This window comes from Macaca fascicularis, chromosome 15 (genome assembly GCF_037993035.2).
Source record: "Macaca fascicularis isolate 582-1 chromosome 15, T2T-MFA8v1.1".
In the NCBI taxonomy this organism is placed as follows: Eukaryota; Metazoa; Chordata; class Mammalia; order Primates; family Cercopithecidae; genus Macaca; species Macaca fascicularis.
In genome coordinates this window covers 75,654,286-75,677,779 of record NC_088389.1, presented here as the reverse complement: position 1 = coordinate 75,677,779, position 23,494 = coordinate 75,654,286, and the positions used below count along the sequence as shown (strand labels likewise).

At 35.9% G+C, this 23,494-nt stretch overlaps 1 long non-coding RNA gene across 1 annotated transcript in view; it reads right to left on the bottom strand.

Annotated features, from left to right (window-relative positions):
• Positions 1 to 23,494, bottom strand: part of LOC123569138 (uncharacterized) — a 581,101-nt gene that overhangs the window by 407,259 nt on the left and 150,348 nt on the right. The window contains exon 2 of the long non-coding RNA XR_006692686.2: positions 607 to 717. This is a non-coding gene — a long non-coding RNA (uncharacterized lncRNA). The remainder of the gene's footprint in view (positions 1 to 606; positions 718 to 23,494) is intronic.

Here is a 23,494-nt window from a genome sequence, read left to right as displayed (position 1 = left end):
CTTCTCACTCATCTTATAAAGACAGTTCTTTTTTAAAAAGGTTAGGATTTCTTTATATTTTATACAAGTTATCTTTCAGCCTTCACGGTTTTTATAGTTGTCAAGTTTCAAACCTAAAGGACAGCTCACTTTTTCAGTTATCGCATTGCCTTCTTAACATATATGCTGCTGTTTAGAATTTATCCCCGAGTCATGGTAAAATCATAGTTTAATATTAGTGTATACAAAATCATATCTGAATAAAAATAAATATCTGTAAAATTCAAAATCATATCCAGATCTGATGATAGTAACCAATACAAATGGGATTGTCAGTCTCATCAATGTCATATTCTTTTAATTTATAGAGTACTAAAAATTTAGTCATACAAAATGAATGAATTCTAGAGTTCTGCTGTGCAACATTGTGCCTATAGTTAAAATTGATATATTACATACATAAAATTTTGTTGCTGGGCATGGCGACTCATGCCTATAATCCCAGCACGTTGGGAGGCTGAGGTGGGCAGATTGCTTGAGCTCAGGTGTCCGAGACCAGCCTGGGCAACATGGCAAAACCTCGTCTCTACAAAAAGTACAAAAATTTGCTGGGTGTGGTGCACATACCTGTGGTTTCAGCTACTTGGGAGGCCGAGGTGGGAGGATGGCTTGAGTCCAGGAGGTCAAGGCTGTAATGAGCTGAGATTGTGCCAATGAACTACAACCTGGGTTAGAGACCTGTCTCAAAAAAAAAAAATTGTTAAGAAGATACAGTTCATATTAGATGTTCTTACAATAAGAATAAATAATAAATCATATAGTACTATATTCATAAACATATACATACCCATGTAAAAATATAAAATAATATCAAAATTATATGCTTCTATGTGTCTAGAAAGAAATCACATAAACTAAGTATATAAATAAACATATATACTAAGTGGTTAACTACATTTGTTTGTAGAGTAGGAATAAGAGCAATGTTTACTTTTTATTTAATGCATTTCTATATTGTCTTTTATAGCAAGCATGCATTGTTTGAAAAGTTGGAGAAATGGCAAGTTATAAAACAGAGATAACTATGTGTAGTAAAGTAACAACAATAAATAAAATCACTAAACATCAGAGCAAAATCACATTTGTAAATTTGATTCAGAAGCTTTCCAAAATGTCCAATACAATTATAAAGAAGATAATGTCATATGAAGATAAAAATTAATTGTACTTATTATAATAAAACTTTTGTAAAAATAAGACAGGAGTATGCCAAACAGATTACCCTCAAATTTTTCTATTTAATGTATAAAATAGTATTAAGCCTGTAATATACAAAAGGATTCATGGAAAAATCAAAATTTAAAAAATAATTGGGCTTTCAAAGTGTATCTTAATAATAAATATCACATCATGTACTATAACGGCCTAAGTGAACAATACTGGGAGTAAGGCCACAAATTTGACCACATCATAACTTTAAGGATATTACAGTATAAATATGTTAAAAGAAAAACATTTTACTAAATTGGGCTATTAAATTTCCTGAGAAAAATGTTACCTTGCCTCTTAAGAAATTAAAAAGCAACCTCTGGGTCATTTTCAGTAACTAGGTTCTAAACTGCTTCTTTCATTCATTCAGTAAAAAACACGTTGATGTACCAAAGATAAAGAAGTGAATAAAGCAAACAAAGAAAAACTGTCCTGGTGATGCTCACATTCTAGAGGATGGACAGAGAATAAACAAAATTAATTTTAAAATATTTAGAATGTTAGATAGTGATAAAAGTAAGGGAAAAAATTAAGTAGAGAAAGAAATAGGGATTGGGGGTAATTTTGAGTGTAATAGACAAACTGAGGAGATATTGGAGTCAAAATCAGAGAGAGGGCTGGGCATGGTGGCTCACGCCTGTAATCCCAGAAATTTGGGAGGCCAAAGCGGGCGGATCACTTGAGGTCAGGAGTTTGAGATCAGCCTGGCCAACATGGTAAAACCCATCTTTACTAAAAATACAAAAAAAAAAAAAAATAGCTGGGTGTGGCGCATGCCTGTAATCCTAGCTACTTGGGAGGCTGAGGTGGGAGGATTGCTTGAACCCAAGTGTTGAAGGTTGCAGTGAGCCTAGATTGAGCCACTGCACTCTAGCCTGGGTGACAGAGCAAGACTGTCTCCAAAAATAAAAATAAAAATAGAAAAACAGAGAGAGGTGGAAAAAGTCATGGCACTACCTGTGGGAAGGGATCTAGAGAAGGGGTCATGATTGATTGCAAGGACCTAAGGCAGTGCCTGCTTTTTTATGTTTAAAAATTAAACAGGACCATTCATTGGATCAAAATGGTAGGGAACAGAAGTGGTAGAAGAGGAAGTTAGAGAGATTAAGGCAAATCTTCTAAGATCTGCAATCTCTTTACAAGGACTTTGCTTTTATCTTGTGCAATATGGGAAGCCAACAGAGGGTTTTGAGTACAGAAAAGACACAATTTGTCTTATGTTTTACCAGCATCCATTTGACTGTTGTGTTGAGAGCATTCTAAAGGGATATAAAAGTGGAAATTTAGATAACAGATAAGAGACAACTGCAAGAATCTAGAGAGAGATTATGGCAGCCCAGAGCCATGTTGGCATTAAAGGGTACAGAAGATAACAGCAGTGTCTTGCCCATATTCCCTGGATCTTATATTTAAGTTCATACCATTTAACTTCTAACTGTCATCATCAACATCTCTTGCTTGAAGGCTGTCTGGGACTGGAGCTAACTTGTCCCATGCATGTAGAAACCCAACAATATCCACTTTCTCCCCTTGGACAAGCACCCACACCAATAACAGACAGGAGTTGGTATATAAATACCACAGTGTTGTCACGGAGTGGAATGAAGCTGACACATGTATTTTACAAGAGCTCCAGATTTCCCCAGGGCAATTTAGCGCCAGTTGTCTATTGTGGAAACTTCCTTGATTATGTACCTCTAACTGCCTTCCCTTTCTTGTCTCATTTCCCCACTTCCTACTCTAGTTTCCTGCAATCACATCCAATGAGTGCCATTGAGCTACTGGCACTCAAATCATTCTCAGGATGTGAGTCTGGTAGAAATCCAACCTAAGTTAGAAGTGATCTTAGGAGGCATTAACTTATATGATGAAAACTAAAATTGAAGCATTCTGGAAGCCATGAAGGTAAGAAATTTAATTCTGGACATGTAAAGTTAGAGGTGCCTGGTAGATACCCAAGTGGAGATTTGATTATGCAATTAGATAAATGAGTCTGTACTTCAGGGAGAAGTCCTGGCTTCCAACATAAATTATGGTGCCACCAATATATACATGTAATTTAAAACCACGACACTGGGTGAGGTCTCCAAGGTAATGTCTGTAGACAAAAAAAGAGAAAGAGTTCAAGAACTGTGCTTTGGCCACTCCAGGGTTAAAAGTCTAGTGCAACTATTCACAAGAGCAAAGACTTGGAATCAACCCAAATGTCCATCAGTGACAGACTGGATTAAGGAAATGTGGCACATATACACCGTGGAATACTATGCAGCCATAAAAAAAGGATGAGTTTGTGTCCTTTGTAGAGACATGGATGCAGCTGGAAACCATCATTCTCAGCAAACTATCACAAGAACAGAAAACCAAATACCGCATGTTCTCACTCATAGGTGGGAATTGAAAAAAGAGATCACTTGGACACAGGAAGGGGATTATCACACACCGGGTCCTATTATGGGGAGTGGGGAGGGATAGCATTAGGAGATATACCTAATGTAAATGATGAGTTGATGGGTGCGGCACACCAACATGGCACATGTATACATATGTAACAAACCTGCACGTTGTGCACATGTACCCTAGAACTTAAAGTATTATTATAATAATAATAATAATAAAAAAGTATAGCGCAAGAGTCAGCAAATCATAGCCTGTGGGCCAAATCCAACCCATGGCTTGCGTGTGTATAGTCCTGAAGAGTTTTTGTTTGTTTGTTGTTGTTTTGATTTTTTTTTAACCTTTTAAAGTGTTATGAAAATGAAAGGAAGAAGAGGAGGAAGAGTTGGAGGCAGCAGTGGTAGCATAAGCAGCAAAGGAAGAAAACTATGAGACAAAAACTCTATGCAATCCACAATGCCTAAAATACTTAGTATTAGCCCTTTACAGGAAGTTTGCTGACCTGTGGTATAGAGGAAGAATGGAAATCAGTGAGGGAGAGTGAGAAGGAGTGAAGAGAATGGTAGGAGGTAAAAAAGGAGAACGTGGTACTCCAGAAACCAAAAAGAAAGATGTCCAAGGAGAATACCAACTGTATCAAAATATGTAGAGAGTAGTATTATAATAAATTAATTGAATAAAAAACACAGACACCATTAAAAACCTTGAAAAACATCGTTTCATTAGTTGTAAGGGAAAAGTAAGATTACAGTGGGCTTGATGCAGAAAGCAGATTTTTCCAGTTCCAGACATGATGGGATAGCTGTTTTCAGACCAGATCTCCTACTGGAAAGATCTTTAAAAGTAGAATAATAGAAATATCCTCTATTTGAGGACATTGGTGATCTATTAAAGCAGTAGACTAGAGTATACAATATCTTAGAAAGAAGGGAAGGCCAGAGTTGTGATCCAGATATTTGATATCTACTTTCTCTCAAAATATTTGCTATAATTTCAATGTAAGAAGTGGAGAAACCGAGAAGCTAAGAAACTGAGAAAGTAGACACAGAGGCTAAGAAGTTCAACAGAATTCTAGGAAGTAGAATAAGTTATAATTTACATTTTATTTAATAACTCAAAGGTACATGCCATAATCTTCAGGGCAACTACTAAAATACTAACAAAAATTGCATAGGTGAAAATAGGGAATTGAATTATTAAAACACATACTAGGTGGTACATAAGATAGTAAGATGGTAGACTTAAACCCTAATTAAATAAATTATATTAAGTATAATTTCTTTATTATAGTATTAAGAATAAACATTAATAAAAATTTAGAGACTTTGTGTTTTCTAGCCTCCAAGATGACTCCCAGTGATTCACATTCTTCCCACTTGCAAAATGCACTTATCCCCTTCCAAGAGTTCCAAAGGTCTCATCTCATTACATCATCAGCTCAGAGTATAGAATATTTTCACCTAAATTGGGTCCCAATGCAGATGAAGTAGCCAAAGTACAGGTCCTCTTGATATGTGGACCTGTGAAACTAAAAAGACAAGCTACCTGCCCTGACACACTCAACATATAATCCCAGGACAGGAACAGTATAACTAATGTGTAAGCTTTCTATTACTTTATAAAAAATTACTACAACTTGGCTTCCTAAAATAACTGTCTTAGTCTATTTGTCCTACTACAATAGAATATTATGGACTGGGTGACTTATAAACAATGGAATTTTATTTCTTATAGTTTGGGAGGCTGAGACATCCAAGATCAAGGTGCTAGGAGGTCTAGTGTTTGGCAAGGGCCCATTTTCTTATCTAAACATGGCTGTCTTCTCACTGTATCTTCACATGGTGGAGAGCACAGAGCAAACTCTCTGGGGTCTCTTTTATAAGGGCATTAGTTCTGTTTATAGGGGTCTCACTCATTACCTAATTATCTTCCAAAGGCCTCTCCTTTTAATATCATTATACTGGGACTTAAGATTCCAACATATGGATAAGGGGGGAACAGGGGCACAAGCAATCAGTCCATAACAATTACACACACATTTATTGTTTCAGTTTCTATAGGTCAGCAATTCAGGTATGACTTAACAGGGTCCTCTACAAACCTGCAATCAAGATGTTGACCAGGGATGAGGCTCAACTGGGGAACTGTCCACTCCAAGCTGACTAAAATATTGGCAGAATTCATTTTCTCACAGCTATATGACATTGGGACTTAATTGTTGCTGGCTAGTAACAGGAGGTCACTGTTGGCTCCTAGAAGCTTCCCACAGTCCCTACCACATGGCCCTCTACTTAGGCAGCATACAATAGCTTACATCTTTAAAGCCAGCTAGAAAACAAGAAAGAACCTTCTAGCAACACAAAATTTTTTAAATGAAATATAATCACAGGGTAATATCACATACATTTGTCATGGTCTACTGGATGGAAGCTACTCACAGGTCCTACTCACACTCTAGGTGGAGATTACATAAGGTATGAACATCTAGGAGGTAGAGATCATGGGACCACCTTAGAGTGTGTTTGCTATATATGCTATAGACATTTCTGTTCAAAAAAGAGAAAAACGGTAGGCCAAGAGAGTCACTGGTTCATAGCAATTCCAAATCCAGCTGGGAAAATATTGGCAGTTCACTTATTAGGGCTCATGGCCTGGGAATAATTCCATTACTTTCAGATCCACCTTATACATACTCAGTTCTGCACCCAATCATAATTTCTTTGTCATGAGACATGCATACAGCTGAGTGGTTTTCTTTTCCTTCTTCCTGCCAGTAGAATTTTGGACTCAAATGGAATCATTTTTATATTGTCTATTTTATACTGTCTAAGTCCCTTTCAGTCCAAGCCAGCAGCATTTATGCTGATATAATTTTCTCAGAAACCTCATAGGCATCCTACTCATGAGTGTTCATAGCATTACAAAAAAGCCATGTCCACACATCTCTAAGTTTGAAACAATAATTCAAATATAAAGCCAAGAAATTTCATAGACCTCATTTTCATATTAGACATGGGTCCATGTTCTGAGTTAATGGGATAATAAGATGTTGGATTACATGGATGTATCCATGTGTTCACCCATAGTGCTGAACTACTACCCTAAAGGGTAAGTGGCCAGAAGGATTATAAACAAATAAGCACTTCCAGTTATTATATACAAGTATATAGAAATATAAATAGAAATATCACACAATGTCTTGCGTAGTGGCACAGTGAAAATTTGTTCAGTTTGATTTGCAGAATCATCTATTCCTAGTCACGTTCAAGTGTGTTTATGATTGGAACAAGGCCAATCTTGGTCACAGGAGGAAAGAGATAACTGTATATACAGTGCTTTGTAAGGTTTATCATCAATGACTTTGGCATCACAATATGGTGATGAGATTTGGATCAAGATTTGAAACTGCCTTAGAAAATCTAGAATGAAAAGGTAATCAAAAATGTATTGAAATTTATCAGGTATGAATAAGATGACAGAATAATTCACTTGGGGAAGCAAAGCCAATTGGAAATGAAAATTAGGTTTTCTTCTGTCAGGAATGATGTAATATGATCCTACCTGAAGGTAGGAATTACATTAATCTTTTCCAGTTCTTTGATTCTAAGTTCTAAAAGGAAAGAGAAACCTTCAGGCAAAAAAAAAAACAAAAACAAAAACAAAAACAAAAAAAAACTGTGTATGACTTGAGATCTTTCCTGCTTTCTCCTGTGGGCATTTAGTGCTATAAATTTCCCTCTAAACACTGCTTTAGGTGTGTCCCAGAGATTCTGATACATTGTGTCTGTGTTCTTATTGGTTTCAAAGAACTTATTTCTGCCTTAATTTCATTATTTACCCAGTAGTCATTCAGGAACAGGTTTTTCAGTTTCCATGTAGTTGTGCGGTTTTGAGTGAGTTTCTTAATTCTGAGTTCTAATTTGATTACACTGTGGTCTGAGATACTGTTTGTTATGATTTCCAATCTTACACATTTGCTGAGGAGCGTTTTACTTCCTATTCTGTGGTCAGTTTTAGAATAAGTGTGATGTGGTGCAGAGAAGAATGTATATTCTGTTGATTCAGGGTGGAGAGTTCTGTGAATGTCTATTATGTCCGCTTGGTCCAGAACTGAGTTCAAGTCCTGAATATCCTTGTTAATTTTCCGTCTCTTTGATCTGTCTAATATTGACAGTGGGGTGTTAAAGTCTCCCAGTTTTATTGTATGGGACTCTAAGTCTCTTTGTAGGTCCCTAAGAACTTGCTTTATGAATCTGGGTATTCCTGTATTGGGTGAATATATATTTAGGATAGTTAGCTCTTCTTGTTGCATTGATCCCTTAACCATTACATAATGCCCTTCTTTGTCTTTTTTGATCTTTGCTGGTTTAAAGTCTGTTTTACCAGAGACTAGGACTGCAACCCCTGCTTTTTTTTTTTTTTTTTTTTGCTTTCCATTTGCTTGGTGAATATTCCTCCATCCCTTTATTTTGAGCCTACGTGTGTCTTTGAACATGAGATGGGTCTCCTGAATATAGCACACTGATGGGTCTTGACACTTCATCCAATTTGCTTGTCTGTGTTTTTTAATTGGGGCATTCAGCCTGTTTACATTTAAGGTTAATATTGTTATGTGTGAATTTCATCCTGTCATTATGATGCTAGCTGATTATTTTGTCCGTTAGTTGATGCAGTTTCTTCATAGTGTCAATGGTCTTTACAATTTGGTATGCTTCTGCAGTGGCTGGTACCAGTTTTTCTTTTCCATTTTTAATGCTTCCTTCAGGAGCTCTTGTAAGGCAGGCCTGGTGGTGACAAAATCCCTGAGCATTTGCTTGTCTGTAAAGGATTTTATTTCTCCTTTACTTATGAAGCTTTGTTTGGCTGGATATGAAATTTTGGGTTGAAAATTCTTTTCTTTAAGAATGTTGAATATTGACCCCCACTCTCTTCTGGCTTGTAGGGTTTTTGTAGAGAGATCCACTGTTAGTCTGATGGGCTTCCCTTTGTGGGTAACCAGATCTTTCTCTCTAGCTGCCCTTAACATTTTTGCCTTCATTTCAACCTTGGTGAATCTGACGATTATGTGTCTTGGAGCTGCTCTTCTCGAGGAGTATCTTTGTGGTGTTCTCTGTATTTCCTGAATGTGAATGCTGAACTTGAATGACTTTACATTTGTACTGATATAAAACTTTACCAACCTGTTTCAAACGCACAAGTGTTTAAAATGTATTAATAATAATTGTAACTATTCAATTCCTTGAAAAACAATGTCTTGATACATTAATATGATATATGTAAATCAACAATTTCTAATGGACCTACACAAACTACTAGCCTATGAAGCAGCCTATATCTCTTCATGCATTTCTAATGTCACAAACTTACCAGAGATGGGGGAAGTGAGGAACCATAACCTGCCAAATATGATCAATGTTCAGTGGTCTATTTTAAATTTTTGTAAACATTTTACAGTCCATAGAAATATTTCTCTTTTCCAATTTATTTTGTATCAAGAGGGCTATCATCCAGATAAATTCAGTTCAGTACAGTTTAAGATGAGTATTTTGAGCACTCTCTGATCCTTGGCCAGGCTCTGGTGAAGACTGTAAGAAGAGAAGGGAAGCTCCCTGTCCTGTCCTCAGTTAAATTCCCCATCCTCAGGGAGCTTAAAGGAAAAAATGCTCAGAGCAGTCTTTCCCGAAACATGTTTTTTTTTTTTTTTTTAAATCTCTTTTGCTTCTACTTGTTGCTTTCCAGGAAGAATTTGCTTCAAAGAAGTTTGGGGAACGTGATATTATTTCCCATCCTTTGATATTCACAGTTCATATTAGCATTTCAAACACTCCGAGAAGTCTAGCACTAAAGAAACATGTTCAATTTTGTTTAAGTCAACATTTACTAACCAGGGCACACTGTTTTGGTGGGATACTTATTGATACACTTTAAAATACTCTCTGCTGCTTTAAAAAATACTTTGAAAATGTCAAGTTTAAATGAGAATACATTCAGGCTTTTACTCAAAACAAGCATAATATCATGACTTATTTCATGCTTAGCATTTGAAACACAATTTAAAATAATTAAAACCGTAAAGAAACAAATTTACAAGAAAAAAACAAACAACCCCATCAAAAAGTGGGCAAAGGATATGAACAGACACTTCTCAAAAGAAGACATTCATACAGCCAACAGACACATGAAAAAATGCTCATCATCACTCGCCATCAGAGAAATGCAAATCAAAACCACAATGAGATACCATCTCACACCAGTTAGAATGGCAATCATTAAAAAATCAGGAAACAACAGGTGCTGGAGAGGATGTGGAGAAATAGGAACACTTTTACACTGTTGGTGGGACTGTAAACTAGTTCAACCATTGTGGAAGACAGTGTGGTGATTCCCCAAGGATCTAGAACTAGAAATACCATTTGACCCAGCCATCCCATTACTGGGTATATACCCAAAGGATTATAAATCGTGCTGCTATAAAGACACATGCACATGTATGTTTATTGCAGCACTATTCACAATAGCAAAGACTTGGAATCAATCCAATGTCCATCAGTGACAGACTGGATTAAGAAAATGTGGCACATATACACCGTGGAATACTATGCAGCCATAAAACAAAGATGAGTTCGTGTTCTTTGCGAGGACATGGATGCAGCTGGAAACCATCATTCTCAGCAAATTATCACTAGAACAGAAAACCAAACACCGCGTGTTCTCACTCATAGGTGGGAATTGAACAATGAGAACACTTGGACACAGGAAGGGGAACATCACACACTGGAGCCTATTGTGGGGAGGGGAGAAGGGGGAGAGATAGCATTAGGAGATATACCTAATGTAAATGTCGAGTTAATGGGTGCAGCACACCAACATGGCACATGCATACATATGTAACAAACCTGCACATTGTACACATGTACCCTAGAACTTCAAGTATAATAATAGTAATAAAAAAAGAAATCTAATGATAAACTTGAGTAACACTATTATTGTGGTGTCTCAGTCTGATACTTTTGCATTCACATTAAATTGACTGCTATACTTCAGAATAGCATTTTATTTTTACTATATCTGAATCCATACAATAACAAGTTATATTGTAATGAGACTCTAATATGTCAAGGAATGGGATCAAGGTTCACAGTATATATACTTCAATGTTTAAGTAAATTTCTCATATATAATACTATAAGATCCTCTAAAATCTATATTAAAGTAAAATTAATTTTATGACAACTACATATTAACCAAAAGAAATAAGAAACAAGATAACAATGCATAATCAAATGATTGCTATCTTTCACTGTGCTTTTGGATATTAACTCTTAGTTGGTAATATAAAGATATATTGATATTTTTCTTATGTCAATCAAATACCCAGTTACACATGAGTATAACATCACATCCATGTGTAAAAAATTGCCTTGTCAATCAAATGTCTTATTATACACAGGTCTGACATCGAATTTAAGTATAATAAGATATAAGATTGACAACTAATTATTCAAATGTGAGAAAAATACATTGTCCTTTGTTTTTCTTTTCCTTTTTAGACAGTTCTTAGTTTTTCATTCACTCATTACTAGTCCAATTTGTAACATTTCACTCTTACTACAATGCCTGTCATAATTCCATTTAATTTTTTGTGCCATTGTTCTTTTATTGACATGTAAAGGCATGTGATCTACATATACTGATTATATGGTACTAATTAAAAGGTCAAATATCAGAGGATATATAGCCATATCAATAAAATTTTTTAAATTAGAAAGTAAGTGCTTCACAGATTATCCTGAATAACACAAACAAAAATAGAATCCCCAAAGAATATACAAAGTTTCTATTTTTGACATTTATCAATAAAACCCATAGCAGTTGTGTATGCCAACCAATGCCACAAAACTTTCAGATTTACTCTTCTTATCTCCCAGGATCTAAGGCACTCCTGGGCCTAGCAGGATGTATCCAGTCTGCAGTGGAATTTAGTGCCTTAGGGCTTAAAACTGCCCTAGAAGTAAGACCTAGCAAAAGCAACACCTGAGTAGTCACACCAGTTAAAACATTATGTGATTATGAGCTACCAGTGATAGGTCTTCAGGACTACATATTTTTGGACGAAGTTAAGTCAGCTGGGAAGAGACCAAAACTGCCCCATTACTTTGGTCATAATACATCAAAATACATAGGTATGTCTACATACTTTCCGAGGGCTTGCGGGCAGCCACCAGAAGTTTTTCTGAAGCCAGAGGTATTAAGTTATATCAATCCAATGTCATGGATATAGAACTAAATCAGGGCAGTTTAATTCAAATAAAATATATTGAGCTCCTCCTAAAGTAAAGCATAGTGCTAAGTTAAAGAAGGTGAAAACAACAGTTGGCAATATAACGTCCTTGACTTTAAAATGTTTATTGCAGGAGGAGGTTTGGGCAAGAGATGAGGTAATTCTAAAACAAAGCAAAACCTTACATTTGTTTTAAGGTGGGCCCACAAATATCATGAAGGATTAAAGGAGGAAGAGTCCATATTTATGGCATATCATGAATTAAAACATAATTTAGATTCAGAAAAAAGAGAAGACAAAAGATCTTGGAGAAGTTCAACTATACTGAAATTGGGGGAAGTTCAACTTACTTACAGGAGTTGAAAAAGTGAGAAAGTTGCTAGGCCTTTTTAAAGAAGCTGAATGAAATCCGAAAGTCATGTACCAAGTTGATTAGATATTCAATAATAAGGATTTTTTTAATTGGTCAATTTTAGTCTGTTTTGTTTAGGGCAAAGAGAAGAAGCAGAAAGGCCACCTGGGAAACTATTGAACTATTCTCAGCAAATCATAATAAAAATATGTTAGAACAGCCAAAAGAAAGTCAAGAAGATAATAGAGGTAAGAGGCATTAAAGAGATGCATTGTACTAGACTCAGCAAATAATTGGATACGGGCAATGGAAGAAGGAGACACCAGAGACCATCCCAAGTGAATTTAGAGAATAATAGAGGATGGAGGTGAAAGAGAAAGCTGGAGAAGCCATGTGGAGAGTTAAGATTAGAAGAAGATGGAGTGCAGACAACATGACTGTACATATGATGAAAGGCTCACAAAGGTTAAGAGACAGACTGGAGACAGAAAAGTTGGAAAGAAATAAACCAAAATAGAATATACGATGGGAATAGTATCAATAAAAAATGGAATGAAAAAAAAAATCTCACAATCAACTAGCATTTCTCTCCACCTCTTGCTAAAGCACCATAAGCCATAAACTAAATAGTTGGTGGCAGATAAAGGTAGCTCCCAGCCCCATCAATGGGAATCATACTCAGTCATCCGCATCCTTTTTTCCCTCTCTCTTTACATTCTGAATGCAAGCCCACAGTATGTGCATGGCAGAACCAATCCCTCAATTCAGCCATATTCATTTTCCTGTGGCAAGAATTTTAAACAGAAAATGGAAGTTTTCAATGGAAGCACAGAATAAAAAGCTCATCTCTACAGCATCTGAGCATGACACCCAGACTGTATTATGGTCATGAAAGATCTTTTCACAACTGAACAAAGATGTGTTTTCTCAGCCCAGCCACTGTTTCTGTGACATCTTGAGGCTGCATGTCACAAGAATATTCCTTGGTAAATTCTAATCATTTTCTAACAGCTGTGTGCTCTAAAAATTCTTTTCAAAGGTTAGTAACTAAAGGAGAAGTTTTCATTTAGGTTTGATCAACATTACATTTTAGGAAAGATATATTTAAATGTACATATTACTTATTGTGGTTCATCCTGTATAAATCTTTCTTCAAACTAAATTATACTTATTAGGCTTCAGATAAATGTATGACACAGTCATGTAGGATTATTCTAGGGCTATAAATACTGGAAAGGGAAAAAGAAAGAGATGTAGAACTGAAACTTGGCAGAAAGCAACAATCTATTCTGACAGATGTGACCTTATCAAGTTTATAAGTGTCATCATTGTCATTTATATGTTCTGTGAAAGGGATGGTCTGTTATTATAGGATGCTGCTTCTATTTATTAATTGGAAAAGCTTTTGATAGATGACTAGAACATATACTTTGTAGAAATTCAGAATACACACTTGCTCACATACATGCGTGCACACACACACACACACACACACACACACTTCCGCAAGAGTACACATTGAATCTTGAAATACAAGGCTTAATTGCCATTTGGTCTACTTGAGGACATGCAATTATCAGAATATAATTCTAACTTCAAGAAACTGTTTATACAAATGTTAAACACATATTTTTATATTTTTTGCACTTTTTTTACACTAGCTTTTTATTTGAATCAAATAATATTAGTAGAAAGATAAATATATATTTGTTCTTCTGATCAAAAGCAGCAATCTTACCTTTTTCTGAGTTACTTACTTTAAGTAATATTAAATGCGGATGCATGGAAGCTATTTTCCCAAGGCTTTACAATACATTTTGTATATCCAATGATAAAGTTAATCCAATATACGCATTTTCTCAAAAATAATTATTACATAGAATTTATAGTTCTGCGGAAAAGGTACCCAAAATAGCCGGGCATGGTGGCTCATGCCTGTAATCCCAGCACTTTGGGAGGTGGAGGCGGAGGCAGGTAGATCTTGAGGTCAGGAGATCGAGACCATCCTGGCTAACACAGTGAAACCCCTTCTCTACTAAAAACACAAGAAATTAGCTGGGTGTGGTGGCGGGTGCCTGCAGTCCCAGCTACTCGGGAGGCTGAGGCAGGAGAATGGCGTGAACCCGGGAGGCGGAGCTTGCAGTGAGCAGAGATCACGCCACTGCACTCCAACCTGGGTGACAGAGCAAGACTCCATCTCTCTCTCTCTCTCTCTCTCTCTCTCTCTCTCTCTCTATATATATATATATATATATAATATATATATATATAATATATATATATATAATATATATATATTTTATATATATATATTTTATATTTTATAAATATATGTATTACATATAAATATATAAATACGTATATATTTATATGAAATAAAAATGTATCCAAAATCACTCCCACTATTTATTATTTTTATCTTAAAAGTATTTCAATGTTACAAGTGAACATTGCTCAGATAAATATTTTCATTTGCTGGGTAACAGAAGTTCTGGTAAAGTCCATAATTATAACAGTATATCTGTTTTGTTTGCATAAGATAAAAATCATTAACATGCATCTATCTTGCAAAGGTATTTCGGGATATTATGGGATATGCATCAAGTGGTCTTGTCCCAGATTCAATTATAGGACACTTGGTTATTTGCCAGATACTCTTCTGGGTAATGTGGGATACATTTTTGAACAAAATAATTAAACACTTTTGTCTTCATTTGAATATGATATAATGCCAAGACAGAGGTGGAGGATAGAAAAGTATTAGGGATTAAACACGGTTGGAGAGGAGCTTGGGGGTTTCCATTTTAAAGAGAGTGGTCAGGTCTGAGACCAACTTTGAGGTTATTATTGGGCAATGACTTGAAGGTAATCAAGGAAATAGAAGAAACAGCCAGTGCAAAATTGCTACAATAGAAACATGCCTGCCATAGTCAAGGGACAGTAGAGAGTGATTAAAGGAGAATAAGGGAATGAGAAAAGGGTAAGAGAGGAAGACAGAGAGAGAATGTGCTACCAGATCCTATGGGATTTTGTAGGTCATTGTCTTCTAAGTGGAAATGGAAGCATTGCGGAGTTTTATAATAAGGTAGCAAGATTTTGACTTACATTTTAAAAGGGTCACTCCAGGCTGCTGTCTGGAGAATTGTGCTGAAGCAAGAAGGATCATTAGAAGGCAGTAACTCTTGACATGAAGTGGTGGCTCATGCCTATAATCCCAGCACCTCAGGAGGCTGAGGAGGGTGGATCACCTGAGGTCAGGAGTTCGCGACCACCCTGGCCAACATGCTGAAACCCCGTCTCTACTAAAAAATATAAGAATTAGCTGGATGTGGTGGCAGTTTTGCCTGTTTTCCCAGCTACTCAGAGGCTGAAGTGGGAGAATAGCTTGAGCCTGGGTACAGTGAGCCAAGATTGCACCATTACACTCCCGCCTGCGCAACAGGAGTTAAAAAAAAAAAAAAAAAAAGGCAGTTAATTCGGTTAAAAGAGGCTAGAATTAGCAGAGGTGATAAGGGCAAGTTTGTGGATATATTTTGATGGAAATTGCTGATGAATTGATGGGAAGTGTTGAGGAAAAGAATGTTTTAAGGATGATGTCAAGGCTTTTGTTCTTGCACCTTGGAAAGATGTGGTTGCTACTTACCTCCATTGGGAAAATTTGCTTGAAGTAATTACATGACAGAAACTAGTTTAATATATAGGAAAAATGATTCTTATTGGAGGCTATTCATTAAAAATCTACTGGTTCAGGTTTAACCAATCCAGAATATTTGATGACCCACCAGAGTAAGACAGGCTGAAGACTTCCTTTGTATCATCAATAAAACTAAGATTTGCGAAGAATATTAATACTGCTTATACATTTCAGGAAGAGTGGAACATAAAACTAACTTGGAAAAAAACCATTTTTTCTGTTTTTTTAGAAGTATTCCTTTTAACAGGAAGATTTTGTATGAATAGAAAGCCTTAAAGGAAGGCTCTGTGAAACCTGAGCTTGGCAACACATATTTTTATGTAGCTGTGAACAGCTGCTTTGCCTGAGTCAGCCATGAAGCTAAGCTGCCTCTCACAAAGTGTAACACATACATGGCCTGACTAAATTATTAAAAAATATTCAGCCTCTCCAGTAATCAAAGTCATGTATATTCAATAAATTATAAGATTCCATCTGACATCCATCAGATTTGTACAAGTTTGAATTGTTTAAAATAATGTCTGATTTTCAGGTTCAAGAAAAACCAAGTGCATACATTTGTCTTCCCTTTCAGCCAAAGTCCCACTGAAATTATAGTTGAGATGTATACACAGGAATATATAATGGTACTAACAAGGGAAGTGAGTACCATAAGCAGATAGATCTTACGAACTCCCAGAAGATGGATTGCAAATGGGATCATTTTTATAAGCCATGACCAAACAGAGATAGCAGAAGCTCAGAATTAGCACAGAGAAGTCTTCATTAAAGGTGAAAGCCACTATTTCCCTCAATGCCCTCGAGAGGAGTCAACAATGTAGTCAGCAGATTTGTAGAGCAATCATGGGCTGTGGAACTAATATCAGTATCATTGGTAATAAGGCTGTCCACAGAACAGCTAGAAGATACCTTTTTCCACACCATCACCTTGCACACATACAAAATGCTAGCCTGATGGTATTTGGCTTCTCACAGAAACTAGAGAACTCTTGTCCAAAGAAACGTGACAATACTGGGCAGACAGAGGGGAAGAGGGAATGCGAATAAATTTATAATCAAGTCATATTATTTATTTAGAAATAGTACCCATTTAGTGGTATCATTTAACCTAATGATTATCAAATTTTATTATTCACTTAAAAAGTAGAGATCAGAAGGGCTCAAATTTAAGGAAGAGTACCAGGGATCAAATTTAAAAGATATATCTAGACTCCTGAAAGTCTGATTTAGAAACTTTGCAATGGGATCTAGGAATATGCATTTTGAGCTAATTCCCGGTAATGACTATAGTGTACGCGGTGGGGAACAGAGTAAAAGGGAAATAAATATTAGTCACCTTTTGTGGGCTCTCTGGTATTAGCAGTTGCATCCTCATCATTCTCTCTTTATAGAAGCCCTTCCTTGTTCCTATATATGTATTCATCTCCTACGTACACATCAAAATCCAACTAAAAGCTGTCACCTGCCTCCATTGAAATCTCTCTCCTCTAAATGCCTACTTTTTTTTGTTCTACTTATATTCAATAGCAACAGCAAACTCCTTTAACATATCTACATTATATCATTAAAATGTTATTGTTGGCCAGGCGCGGTGGCTCAAGCCTGTAATCCCAGCACTTTGGGAGGCCGAGACAGGCGGATCACAAGGTCAGGAGATCGCGACCATCCTGGCTAACCCGGTGAAACCCCATCTCTACTAAAAAATACAAAAAACTAGCCAGGCGAGGTGGCGGGCGCCTGTAGTCCCAGCTACTCGGGAGGCTGAGGCAGGAGAATGGCATGAACCCGGGAGGCGGAGCTTGCAGTGAGCCGAGATCCGGCCACTGCACTCCAGCCTGGGCGACAGAGCAAGACTCCGCCTCAAAAAATAAAATAAAATAAAATAAAACAAAATAAAATAAAATAGTTATTGTTGCATTTTATTACTACAAATGTATTCTATATCTCCCTCTCATGTCTTACTAACGTGTACCTTAGCCAAGTGATTGGAATGTATTAGTTTGACCAATATTTATTCATAGGTAATGGATTTATTATTTTTATTGAAAAAATTAAGTTAATACTTTACTCTTTCTGTGCTTTCCACTGTATCACTCCACTCAGGAAAAAAGGGAAGGAGAAGGAAATAAAACATAAAAAGTAAATTCTGGATCTATGTCACAACTTAAAAAGACATCTTTTTTTTAACATCTCCATGTACCATTATTTTATTAATTTCAAGTTAATGAGTAGAGATGTTAAAAGGTAAATCTTTGGCACTCATGAACTTGTATCAGTCCATGTTTTTCCAAAGTATCCATTATGTGTAGTTATGCAGGATACATATTATCTGTTCTCAAAAGGAAATTATTGTCTAAGAAAGAAAATAAACATCAAAAGATAAATCCAGCATTAAGCCCACTAATTAGAGTTTAGAAATCTACGGAAAAAGCATTGGTGTCTTTAAACACATATAATCTGAAAAGGCCTAAACTATTAGATATTTTCCATAATCATAATCATCTTACATTTGAAAATAATGTGTTACGTTTAGTTTTAAAATAAATTTACTGTTTAAATTGCAAAAGCAAAACACACTCATGTTTACAGAGATATTAAACATTAATAAATAAAAGTGTTCCTCAATTTCACCATCCTCTTCCACTTATTACAATTGTGTTCCCAGGCCACACTACCATTAATAATTCATGTGAGTTATCTCAGAGTAGGTTTCTATACAGTCATAAAATAAGAATGGTTATGACATTTATGAAGTGTTAACTCTATGCAGAACACTTGACTATTTGCCTCAAATGGATTATCTCATTGATGTTCTTAACTACCTTGTGAGATACAGATCATTAATATCTCTGTTTTTTCCAGGGAAAGAACCGATACTTAGAGAAGCTCACTAATTTGTTCAAGGGCATAAAGCTAGTAACTGGTGAAACAAATATTTAAATCAAAGTAGAATGGCTCCAACCTTATATCTCCATGCCATAATATAACTGCAAAACATATATATTAAATTATATATAGGAAATACATTAAGATGGTATCTTTAAACATATATTATAACTTTTGTAACATAAATGAGATCCATTATATACTTTTCTCTGAGTTGTACGGATTAAATGAGATGTGCTAAAAAAGTACCAAGCATGGCACATGACATGCAGTTGCCATTAGTCTCCCTTTTAACTAGACACAATGAGGCATTTGACCTGAAGTTATTTCTGTTCATCACAGCACCTGTCACATACTAGGTGCTCAACATTCTTCCAGCTTTGTTTTAATTTTTAGAGTCATCAATTTAAATTTTAAAATAAACATTTTGTTCTTCTCACATATATGGCAAATAGTTACTGATTTTGTTTGTACATATTTCCTCTAAAAAAATAAAATCCAGGATCTCATGTTCTGAGGTTTAACCTTGAAGCCAACTCACCGCGAAAAAACTATATGGTAGAGAACTTAATGATAACATTAGGAAATAAGAATGGATGATACCATGGTAATAGAATTTTGATACACATTTTTTTTAGCATTAAAAAAGTGATGAAAGCAGGAAATTGAATGTCTATATGTTCTGTCAGGCTTTATTTTTTTAAAAGAAGTAGATGAAGAAAAGCTGAAAAAATTGGAAATGAATCAAATTGTTACTTAAAATACAGAGATGGTTTCTATTTTTTGATACATAAAAATGTGAATTTTTAAAATTTTGAGACAGAGTCTTGCTCTGTCACCCAGGCTGGAGTTCAGTGGTGGTAATCTTGACTCACTGCAATTTCCACCTCTAGGGTTCAAATGATTCTCCCACCTCAGCCTCCTGAGCAGCTGGGACTACAAGTGCATGTCACCACGACCAGCTAATTTTTGTATTTTTAGTGGAGATGGGGTTTAGCTACATTGGCCATGGCTGGTCTCTAACTCCTGACTTTGGGTGACCCACTTGCCTCAGCCTCCCAAAATGCTAGGTTTACAGGTGTGAGCCACCACACCCGGCCTGAAAAAAATGTGAAATTTTGAACAAAATAAAATATTAGTTGTTGAGCATGCTTTATATTTCATCCTTTTCCAAAGAAATTTTGGTGAAAATACTGTTTTACATAGGATAATTTATTTAAAATATATTAAGGTAAAAGCCGATCTGATCAAAGCTACAGCAGATGGCTGATGAGATTTATAATAAGAACCTACTTGCCCTCTTGATTCATTTCTAATGGAACCCAAAGAAGTTTCTGGAATACAGCACTTCTATTTTCAGGAGGTTAAATACTTTAAATAGTAACCACTACTATAACTTGTGAGCCATTAGATATTTAATAAAAAATGTTTTCCTGTCACTATCCAGTGATTTTAAATTTATTTGCATATGTTAGGGGGAATTCAGTTTGTCTCAAAGTATGGTGCATGGACAACCTATAACAACCGACAGCAGAATCACCTGCAGTGGTTGTTTAAAAGTGTCATTTCCTGGGCAGATGCAGAATATGTCAAGTGTGATATGAGAATTTGCATTTTTAATAAGCATTCCACTTGAGCTTATGTTCCTGAAATTTTTAGAACCATTGACTCAGATTTTACAGTGGAATTATGTTGCTAGAAGCATCAAAATGCATTGGAAAAAATATGTTTAAAAATTCAGCCAAAATTTTTCTAATTTTTAATGCAAAAATAATATAAATATGATTTTTGCCAGGAATCTTCCTTTGTGAATGAATGACTTCAGTTGGACGCCTTTGTGTATGGATAGAAAAGGGCGTTAATATACATTTTGATGCAACATGTCACAACTCCTCATGTCTGGATAACTTTGCCAGCAATAACAAGTATGGCCTTCCTTTAAGAAATTAAATGTTAGATTTTTCACACTTAGTTTTGGTTTCCATAACAGGCATCTTCCTTGCACGGGGCAAATTATCAAGTATTCACTGGTTTGTGTTTTTCTCTATGATGAGAAATTGCAGTTTTGCCTTTCTTACTATAGAATGTGTTAAATCAAGTCCAATTTTTTTTAAGAAACAGTATACAAAATGAATTTGGACTGAGTCTATAAGCAGGAAAGGAGCCCAAATTGAATCAGAACTGAAATTATACTTTGATTTAGTTATATCCCTCTCCCCAGAAAAAGTGTTCCACAAAGGGGAGGAAACAATGCTTCCAACTTAAATAGGAAATAACAAAGTTTTAGTATTTTGGTATGTGGTTCCTCCACAGGTTTGATAGAAGGGCAGGTGTACTCCATTAAATTACAAGATTAATTGAGCACACACCAAACAATATGCTAGATGATACAAACCATATCTAGTAGACAAGGCATGGTCTCCGTTCTCTAGGAATTAACAGTCTGTAAGTGGAGGGAAGGCATCACACAGCTTAGAATGTAAGAAATGCTATAAAGGAGACATGCATAAAATTTTGAGGATCTCAGGGAAAAGAAAGATTATTTTTGAACAAAAAAAATTTTGAAAGTTTTCAAATGAAGTTAACATTTTATTTCACTCATTCGAAAACAGAAAGAGAGCTTCAAGCATAGAGTTTTAACAACCTATTTTATCTTCTTCAGCGTTTTTGATTGTGTTATAGCCTCCTTGGTAGAACAAAAGTGCCAGCAAACAGAAAATTGTTACATTTTATAACCAAAACTAATAGCAAAAATCCCCATATCAGGAAAATAAATTCTACTATTGTATTACCCAATCCTGGGGACTCTTTTCATGTAGCAATTGGAAAATAAATTCTACTATTGTATTACCCAATCCTGGGGACTCTTTTCAGGTAGCAATTACCAGTAAGTAGAAGAGGTGAGGTAAAGTGGATGTATCAACATCTATATTTTTACCCTGTCTGTGGAGATCCTATAAGGTCTACAGAAAATACACAAGCTCATATGGTCAGTAAAATCAATATCACAGACAAATACAACCATTCTCCTAATACAGAATTTCTCCAGAAGGCCACCCAGAGCTTACCCAAAGGCATGGCTAGTTAGATTATTTGCTGCTCCTTTCTGATTACTGTTTATATACGTATAGTTTAACTATACATATACAATATGAATTGCTAAAATATTATATAAACCTATAAATATATATACATATAAACCTATAAACATATATACATATATATGAGACATATATACATATAAAGAGACCCTGTGACCAGAAAGTGTTTGTGAAACTCAGCTTAAATTGTATTATCTCCATTATTTGGTCAAATTCTAACAGCATTTCTGGCCCATCAAATTCCCTTGTTAATATGAAGGTAAGCATTCTCCAGTCTCCTCCTTCTTGTCTCCTTTTCTACAGTGTCTTTCTGACATACACACCATCTCCTTAATTCATCAATTTTTTTCAGTCACCTATTGATATAATAAAGCTAAGTAACAAATAGCCATAAAATTTAGTGACATATAATATGCATTTATTTAGCTCATGCATCTATGGGTCAAATGGGTGTTAGCTGATATGGGCTGAGCTCTGCTGAGTAGCTCTGCTGATTTTGGCTAAACTTGCTCATGCATCTTTTATCCTTCTCTTGGAACCAACAGGCTAACCAGGGTATGCATTGTTCATGAAACGGCAGAAGTATCCCGAAGCAGGCAGAAACTTGCTAGGCCTCTTAAGGCTGAGCCTTAAAACTGCCATAGTGGCATTCTTATCTCATTCTGTTAGAAAATGCAAATCACAAGGCCAAACCCACATTCAAGAGGTGCGGTCATATTCACTACAACTTTAGTGGGAAGAGCTGTAGAATCAGATTGCGAAGTGCACAGATATATCCCACACATGAATTAAGCATTTCACTTGTATACATCCTTAACACCAGTGCTTACTGCTAACCTAATAGTTGTCACAATAGCATGTAGTGATCCAATTGCTTGTTTCCCCACAAAAGACGACAACTTTCTTCAGGGCAAGAACCCTGCCATATTCATCATCACGGTAACTCCAGAACCTCAAATAAAGTATGACATGCAGACACTAACATTTTATGATAGACAGATAGGAGAGAGGGAGGCAGAGAAAAGATGATAGACCATCGTGTTGCAGGAAGTCAGGGACCCCAAACCGAGGGACCGGCTGAAGCCATGGCAGAAGAACATAAATTGTGAAGATTTCATGGACATTTATTAGTTCCCCAAATTAGTACTTTAATTTCTTACACCTGTGTTTACTGTAATCTCTGAACATAAATTGTGAAGATTTCATGGACACTTATCACTTCCCTAATCAATACCCTTGTGTTTTCCTATGGCTGTCTTTAATCTCTTAATCCCGTCATCTTCTTTGGAAGCTGAGGAGGATGAATGTCGCCTCAGGACCCTGTGATTGTGTCAACTGCACAAATTGTAGAGCATGTGTGTTTGAACAATATGAAATCTGGGCATCTTAAAGAACAGGATAACAGCGATGTTCAGGGAACAAGAGAGGTAACTTTGAACTGGCCGCTGGTGAGCTGGATGGAAAAGAGCTTTATTGCTCCTCTTTCAAAAGCAAATAGGAGAAATATTGCTGAATTCTTTTTCTCAGCAAGGAACATC